Raw genomic sequence first — 9,282 nt, 5'->3', positions numbered from 1 at the left:
TATATAGCATCCATTTCACCTTGCAAATCATTTTGCAAATCAAGCATGTGAATAAAGAACTAACCACGCACAGCAAAAATACAAGAGAGGCAAAGAAATAACTGAAATTTATCAAATCCCTAAGTAAAAGAAGGAGAACAGTCACCTGTATTTCCTGGGTTTTTGACTTCTATTCTTCGTAATTGCATAAGAGCAGAATCCAAACTGGAGATGCTTAAATATGTCTACTTTTTTTTTTTTTTTTTTTTTTTTTTTTTTTTTAATTTTAAAGGAAAAAAACAGTGTTAAAAAGAATTTTAAAATAATCCTTTTATGGTAACAACTGAAACTTTTTTTAATTTCAAGTTTGAAATTATTGGTCAGTAGAATATGTGGGACGAACAAGCTTTTTATGTCGTTGGCTCTAATTCAAACTTTTGGAAGGTGTTGACTCAGAACTATTTTATTAGTGGCATTTTCTTTAGCAGATCCCTAGGGATTAAGCAAACCTCTCTTCACCATTTCCTTAGCATTAACTGGGAAGAGGACTCTCTATGAAGAGATTACGGAGCCTGAACCACAGCACAGTGCTATCTGTGTACATGAATGATGGGCTTGGAAGGTAAGAATTGCATTTGGTTCTTAGCTGTATTATAATTAGGGCTGAAATTTAAAATAAAGCCATTCACCTCGTCCTATAAATAGCAGGTTTTATAGGTGAGAGTATCTGAAACGGAGACAGATATGTCACCAAAGGTAGATGGCCTATGAATTGAGCTGCTTTGACCACATATTGACAGTAGAGTTATATTGGATGACCAGCTTATATTTTACATCTGACTTCCAGGTGACCAGAGTGGTTCAGGTGACTTTATTTGAAATCTTATTTGAATTACTAACCACCTTTCACTGAAGGAGATTTAAATGAAGTCAAGTGATTGGTTACACACTCTCATGTGTTTATCCCTTCTAATTCATAAAAGGTGAGACATTACCTGATTACCATTCACCTTCAAAGTAACTTGTAAATTTCAGGACAGAATAGATTTTATGCAATTTCCAGTGCCTTTCAGATACGATTTTGTCAACAACTTTGCCACAAAACCCTTCAGTCTCAAATGAAGAAGAGATGTGGGCAAAGAGGAAAGAAAGGAGAGAAGAGGAAAGAAGAAAATAAAGGTATAAAAATAAAATATAAAGTACATTTCTTAAAGAATTCCAGAACGAATATCTAAGGCCTTTTGACTTAAAAAAAATAATAATAATTAATTCAAACCTATTTTCCCATCTCTAGATATAAGTGAAATGATTGAATAAAAGTCTCCTTTGCATGAAACCAATGGAGCTGTTGGGTCTAGGGATACCATGTACTCAAATCTTCTGGATTTTCTGTAGGAACTGGAGGATTTTTTCTGTTCAATATTACATGCCAGCTTAGACTGATATAAGCTACAGGCTACATGCCAGTGTAGCCTGGTGCCTGGGGTAGCTTCTGAATTCAGCTGCAGATCTTGATTTTTTATAATTTTGATAAATTTCCAAGAATTTTGTCTGTTTCACATAGGAATTTTGATTTGTTAATTAGGAATAACGTTATACAAATTCAGCTGGAGTGTTTACATCTTTAGTCAAGCCAGTGTCTCTTTAAAATTAATGTGATAAGGAAGTATTGAGTTCTTTGAAATGCTTCTAAAACAATGTGTTTCCTAAGGATACAAAACATCTTATTACATGTAGGAGAGTACTTTGATGAGAGAGCTGCCTGGACAGAAAGAAAACATGTAGATGCATTCCTCCCTCCTGTCTAAGGGAAAGTGGGGAGCGTAGCCAACCAGGATGTTCCTTGGCTTTAAGAGCAATGAGCAAAGGACGTTGCTTTAATGTCTGCTCCCTTGCTACCTGTATGTCTCTTCCAATGAATGAAGGTGGTGGAAGCAGAAGCAGGACAGAGGGCAAAGAGAAGACAGCTCCATATTGTAACAGACCTGGGTTACTGCCAGGCTTTGATTTGGATCCAGCTCTTTGAAAGCTCTATTTGTTTCCAAGGGGAATGTGTGAAACGCTGAAACAGAGAAAATGCTGAATGAGCTTCATTCTACTTATCAATATTGCACCTTCTTCATAACAACTATATTTCTCGAGACACACGAGGAGGGACCTTTGCTGTGCACGTATGGCTAACAAGCACAAACTGATATTCTGCTAATAAAGATAAGCTCATGTGGCAAGATGTGACTCTTTCTCTCTTTTGATAAATGTCACTAGCTTTAAGCCTACGTGCCTGCTAGCATTCTTCTTGGGTAGGCATCCTGGGTAGGCATCCAGCCTGCTGCACTCTTGCAGTTTGACACTTAACTGTTGGAGCATATCCTTCATGGTGGGTGCAGTAGATATGGCATGTGAGTAGCATGGCTGGTAACTCATGTAGTTGTTTCTTCAGTTCTAAATGAACTACTAGTGTGAAGCAGCTAGGTAACATCTTTAAACTGTCTTTTCTCAGTCTTAAGGGCTGGAGACTGAGAGTCCATTCAGGAAATGGACTTAGTCTCATGAGCAAAGATGGCAGGCCTAAGCCTTCGCTTCTTATGCTAGAAATTGTCCTGAAAAAGATCTGGCGTCACATTTGAAATATCACATTGTCTACTTTCTTGAGGTCTGCCTCATCTATCTTGAGATATGACGGCCTCCACTTCTGCAACCTATCAGCCAGGTACCATGCTGCTGTGCCTAAGTTTCTGAGCACCACTTGCCTTCAGTGAGATTTTCCTTCCCAAGAGAAGGCTGAGTTTCTGGCCCAACTGCAGAAAAAGGGAGGTCAAACACAAGAGCTGAAATGGTAAATTGAAAGTCTTTATGAAATTTGAGGAAATCTCAGAGAGCAGCACTGGAACTACCCACAACACAGGACCACCAGGGTAAAAATCTCATTGAGTCTGGTTCTCCTGCTGAATGCTCTGAAATGTTTGGGAAAATTCTTATCACTGAAACAGATTTATTGTATCTATTTCCAAGGACAAAACATTAATTTTCTGCTGTTACGACTGCATCCCCTTTTATTCTGACAGTTTTTTGCTTGTCCCACTCTTATCTATTTCATGGAATATGATTTGCATCCTTCTTGAAGGTGCACCAGAAATATTGTGGAAATTTCATTCTTCTCAAGACAAGGCTTCATTAAGATATTAGCACTCAGATATGATATCTTGGATTTAAAAAATCTGGCCAGTGATTTCACATAAAAAAGAGTTTACAAGGTCAATGTTCATAATCTACTCCTAAAAAATAAACACCAGCTGAGGTCAAAAGGTAATATTCAGTAGCTAAAAGAGATGATCTACCTCATTTACATATCAGTGTTAATTTTCTGGAATTATAGTAGAGGGATCATTGGCCAAAGATCTTGTAAAACAGCCTTACAAAAGATACATCATAACACAGTGAATATATGAAATATATGAAATTCCAGTGCCTCTCAAAGAGAAAGCTGTTATTTACTTCATCTTTTTAAAAATGACCACACTTTTTAATGGGAGTGTACTTGCCACGTCAGGCACTGTGAATGGGAAGTTATAGATCTCTGGTGCATTTAAGAACACACTTCTGTGGCACCCAAATGAAATTATTTACCTGCTTACAGAAAGGGATAGTTTCTATAGTCTGTTATGTGGTGTACACCCTTCGGGTGGTCTTTGCCCAAACTGTGACCGCACTATGTAACAAGTATTGCCAGGGAATAGGCCTGGGCAATGTCATGAGAGCAACTCGTACACAATTAGTTTGTGGAGTAGGTTATTCTTACGACTTCTGAACATAATTCAATAGGTAGCATGGATTAGAGATCATCCTCATCATACAGCCTGGGTGCAATGACTGTTTTTGGGCAGTAAGAGAGATTGGCTGTTTGGACAGAGCAGCTCTTTGTCATTCAGCTTCAAGGCTAGAAAAAGGTCCTTGTTTCATTTTAGCTTGCATAGGGAGCTGCTTAGGGTCCCATTACTCGTCAGACAAGAGCAGCTCTATATAAAAGTGTTTGAGGTGGTGGTGCTATAGTGACAGGTTTTCCTTGGAGCTGCAGGGAACTGTAAAAACCAGTAGTCTTTACCACATCAGTGGGATTTGGAATCTATTGGATGTTGCCTACAGAAGTGTCTTTTGTCAGGCAGACTGTCAGCAGGTTTTTATGGAAACGATAGCTTTATTTTGTCAGTGTCACTCCCCTAAGTATTATTGCTTTATGATGTTTTGTTGGAAGGGGATTAAATGGAAAGTGCTAGGTAGGGAAAAGACTGAATCAAGTGTTAACAGGCTGAAGTTTGTGATCTTCTGAGCTTTCTTATCTCAGATATCTTTTGAGTCATTCTAATCTTTTCTTCCCTTAATTATGTTCCCTTAATAATCAAAACATGGTAAGAGTAAAAGGGCACAGAAATTAAGCTTTTGTAAAATTAAACTTTGCTTTCAAATTGCTGTTAGTATCTGCAGACCTTGGTCTTTACCATAGAAAAGCTCCAACCGTACACACTTTGATCTATGTTATCAACACTGTAGTACCCCTCAAGATCTATAACTGGGTTCTTCATTTCATCCAGCTGTGAATATATAGCTGGATAGTTGAGCAAATAGGCAGGTAGCAAAACTATTTGTAAATATCCGTGTAGAAATAGATAATCATAAAATTATCATAGAATCATAGGATGTTTTAAGTTGGAAGGGATCTTTAAAGGCCATCTAGTTCCATTTATCTGCAATGGGCATTGATACCTACAGCTTGACCAGATGCTCAGAGCCCTGTCCGGCCTGATCTTGGGTGTCTCCAGGGATGGAGCACAACCACATCTCTGGGCAACTTGTGCCAATGCTTCATTACTCCTTTATATCCAGTCTGAATCTCCCCTTTTCGTTTCAAATCACTTCCCCTTGTTCTATCACAACAGACCCTGCTAAAGAGTCTGACCCCTTCCTTATTAGGAAATACTTTAGGGTAGTATGGTTAGGTAGTGGTTGGACTCGATGATCTTTAAGGTCTTTTCCAACCTGTGTGATTCCATGATTCTGTGATTCTTACAGGCCTACTATAGATATTGAAGGGCCACCCTCAGGTCTTCCCGAAGCCTTGCCTTCTCCAGGCTGCACAGCTCCATCTCCCTCAGCCTGCCCTCGTAGAAGAGGTGTTCCATCCCTTCTATCATTTCTGTGGCCCTCCTCCAGACCTGTCCATGTCTCTCCTGTTCTGAGGACTCTGCATCTGGACGCAGTGCTCCAGGTGAGGTCTCACAGTGCAGAGCAGAGGGGCAGATCCCCTCCCTCACCGTGCTGGCCATGCTATTTTGGATGCAGCCCAAAATATGGTTTACTTTCTGGGCTGCAAGGGCACAGTGCTGGCTCATTTCCAATTGCCATCTCCTAGTATCCCCAGGTCCTTTTCATCAGGGTTGTGCTCTATCCTCACATCCCCCAGCTGCTGCTCATAGTAGAGGTTGCCATGACTGAGGGCCAGACCTTACACAAAGCAAGGAGAAATATTTTGGCCAAACCTAGATGATGTGAACGTGTCACTTGAAAACCAGCTTATTCACAGCTAAGATGTATTGCCAGCTGTTGTACCTCTATGAACCTATACGGTCATCATTTGTAAAAATGATGAGCATATTTCCTTTACCCAAAGTCAATTGAAATGAAGATAGTCCTTCGCTAACAATCAAACATACGAGCAAAACCTCATTTCTTTGAAAAAGCATATACCAATTAAACAAAACAAAAAACAAAACAACAAAAAAACCCTGCCTAAAATATCCAACTGTAGACACAGGATTCCTAGAAGGTTAATTCATACTTGATTTGTTCATGTCAGGAATCTTGACTCCTTTAGCAGGACTGAAAATGAAAAGCTCATGTGTTCATTCAAATTATTCCACAGCCGCTGGAAAAACCTTCGTTTTCTCACTCAGCTGCAGCTGATGTGAAATTCTTATACTTTTCGCTACCTTTAGTGAGAAGAAAAGATTTTCCTTTTCCTTCTATACTACATCTGGCCACAATTAGTTTGGGATCTCACATTTTTTGAGTAGACGTCAGCAATAATTTGTATTCCTCCCTTCTCCTCCTTTTTATATGCAATATGTGGGACATGCTTCCACAGGGAGCTAAACCAGAATGTAAGATGGTCATTCCTGTCTGCGTCATTCCTTTCCAAAATGTATTGCTCTCAGGACAACCTGATGGCTCATGTACCAAAGTCCATTTTTTCCTCCTATGTCATTTCCAGCATTTGTCACCACCTCATACTTTAAGCTTTAAGCACTGTCCAGGGAGTTGCATAACTTCTGTGCAAAATTCAGATACAAATCAATGCATAACTTAGGCATTAAGAAGCCAAATTATCCTTTGCTAGAACGCAGGCAGCTAAATCATCCTTTCTTTCGTTATGTTAATTTTTTCACTATTTGTGTAAAGTCGGCAAAGACAATGCTAATTTTTCATTTTTATGGCCTTTTAAACATAAACTCCTTGTAAGCATATAACCTGCTGCATGATTGAATACACAGAAAAAAACAAGCCCCCCCCCCCGCAACGGGCTTAATATGAAAAACAGTGCTGAATTTCAGGCTTGCAATGGAGAAAAAATCTACGATTTGAAGTCTTTTTATTTTAGTCCCAGTCCCAGTTGTGTATTTGTATAGCAAGCAGGGAGCTCATAGCCTTGCTGCGTGCACAGAATCTTAGAACTGTAGAATCACTAAGGTTGAAAAAGACCACTAAGATCATCCAGTCCAACCGTTGTCCCATCACCACCATGCCCACTAACGCACATGTGAAATGGAAGCAGCAAAGGAAGCTGTTGGCTGAGTGGTAGAACTGTCCAAAAAGCCCATGAAACGCGATGCACTCAGCACGTTGGGTGTGGTGGTGCTGCAATGAATCACTGCAGTAGAATAAGCACAGACTGAAGAGTCCATGCTGCTCTGGTTTGGAAGTGAAAGGGTAGTAAAATGGGGATGAAGAAAATTTGCTCTGTCTCTTTAGGACAGGTTCATTTCACCTGGTTTGTTTGTTTGTTTGTTTTTGTTTTTTTCCTGCTTAAAATAGTTCATTATCCTAAACTAAGTATCCATCTATTAGTACCAAATTCCCATTTGAGTCCTTAGCAGACTCATCTGGACTCCATCTGCCATTGCAAAAGGATTTATATCTCCCAAGAGTCTTGAGCTGTGCCTGCCAGCCATGTGTGTATCCTCAGACACTCTCAGGCATCTTATTTAAAAATGAGACATGTATTACTAGACAACTGGATTGTGTCCTAATTAAGGCTGCTGTTAATTGGTAAGGACAGAAGCTGGTACCTTCAGAAGCTGATATGTTCAATTCAAAGTATTTTAGGCAAGAGTGATGGATTGCTCTTTGCTACACAGAATGCCTAGAAACTTAAGATTGGATCTCAGGTACACAGTGCCATTTGAGATACCTCTTGTGCCTGTAACATCTGCATGGGGCTAGCAGGTAAGACACGGGACAAATGAGAGCTGTTCTCAAGGAGCAGCTGGAAGCTGGGCGAGATGTGCTGTAGTGTAGAATCATAGAATCATAGAATCACAGAATCATGGAGTCATAGAATCATTAAGGTTGGAAAAGACCACTAAGATCCCCAAGTCCAACCCACCCCCACCATGCCCACTATCCACGTTGTTCCATGAACACTTCAAGAGAGATGGTGACTCTCTGTTGGTTCATCATCACTCTGTGCTGCTTCAAATGCTTAAGAGCATCCCACGAGGGTGGCAAACTTCCTCTGATTGTGGGGCACAATGACTTTTACCTCTGAGATCACTGAAATCTTTGTCTCCTAAATGAGAGATTTTTTCTTCTGTGTTAAACAGGAGACTAAGGCAGACTGTAACATTCAGCTTAACCATCAGTATGTACGATGTAGCCCGACATATCAACAGTTCCAGTTGGAGGAAGGAACTCTCTTTGATACATGCTACTATCTTATGTCAGAAGTTTTAGGTGTGCTCTGACACAAAGATATCCGTGATAAATGGACCATGATCTAGTGAAGCATTGGCACAGGTTGCCCAGAGAGCTGGTGAATGTTCCATCCCTGGAGACACTCAAGATTGTATGCTCAGAGCATCTGACAGAGCTGTAAGTGTCCCTGTTCATCGCAGGGGACTTGGACTGGTTGTCTTTTAAAGGTTCCTTCTAACTCATACAATTCTATGATTCTATGATAACCTAAGCGCATGAATCCAGATTTCCACATCATTGAATTAGATTTACAGTAGTACCTTTGCTGAAGCTGATGTCGGTGAATCAACCGATGTCTGGTTTGTGCTGAGACATTCATAGATGAAATTTTTAGAATTTTAAACTTCTGGAAAGGATTTCATTATTGTATTGGAATGATAGGAACTTTGATGTCTCTTCCAACCCAAACCATTCCAGAATTTTATGACATTATGACCACATTTGCTAACATCCATTGGCTGTAATAGAAGTCTAAACAGCAAGTTATGCACAGGAGCATCTCCACACAGATATACAAGTCTGAGGTGATATTCAATTGCTTAAACACAAACATTGAAGAACATGAGAGATGGCCATAAGTCTCTTCTAGGTCCTTCATCATATCTTCTAGCCTGAAGACATCACCCAAGTTCTAAGCCTTTCAAATAGCACTGGATGACTCTGTGGGAAACTGAATTAAGCCACAGATCTCCATTGCATACAAGGAGATCTGAAAGCCTATCTCTCACCTGGACAACTAAATGAAGATGGCTTTGTCTGCAATCTTAATTTTCCAATACAGTGGGTACAAACAACGAGCAACCACGTGGTACAAACGTGTATCCAACATCACCACTGCAATGTGAGACACAGTGACCAAGCAGCTACTCCACCATGGGATTGTTCCTCAGCTGTGCCAGAGAAAACTGAGCTGAATTTGCTTCTCATGGAAATCACTGTTCTTATAGTTTCTTATGTGTCAGCATGGCAGAATAAGCACTTCACAGAGCTATAAATCACATCAGTTTGTATGAAGAAAGAAGGAGCAGAAGGATGGAAAATAGTCCCTTCCTTCCGCTCCCTAATCTGCTCCATCTTCCCCACCTGCCAAACAGTGGTTTCTCTCTCTGTTTAGTGAGGTTCATATTTCATATAGTTTATTTTTGTTTCATTGCTTTTTAGTTCTCATTTGCTTCCACTGCATCTTAGTAGTCCCTGGGAACTGACACACTCACCCTGTGCTGAAAGAGATGCAGGATGGATGAAGTGCACAACATCTTTAGCAAAATGCAAACTAGG

At 40.0% G+C, this 9,282-nt stretch overlaps 1 long non-coding RNA gene across 3 annotated transcripts in view; it reads left to right on the top strand.

Moving 5' to 3' along the window:
- Positions 1-464: 464 nt before the first annotated feature.
- The window catches only part of LOC149917618 (uncharacterized), a 54,735-nt gene continuing 45,917 nt past the window's right edge, over positions 465-9,282 (top strand). For 2 of the 3 annotated variants that reach the window (XR_016467940.1, XR_016467942.1), the window contains exons 1-2: positions 465-601; positions 1,043-1,158. This is a non-coding gene — a long non-coding RNA (uncharacterized LOC149917618). The remainder of the gene's footprint in view (positions 602-1,042; positions 1,159-9,282) is intronic. The other variant, XR_016467941.1, reaches the window with a different exon arrangement.

This window comes from Phasianus colchicus, chromosome 6, assembly GCF_987193195.1.
Source record: "Phasianus colchicus chromosome 6, bPhaCol1.hap1.1, whole genome shotgun sequence".
NCBI lineage: Eukaryota > Metazoa > Chordata > Aves > Galliformes > Phasianidae > Phasianus > Phasianus colchicus.
Note: the sequence above shows the minus strand (reverse complement) of the source record. Positions and strands in the feature narration are given on the sequence as shown.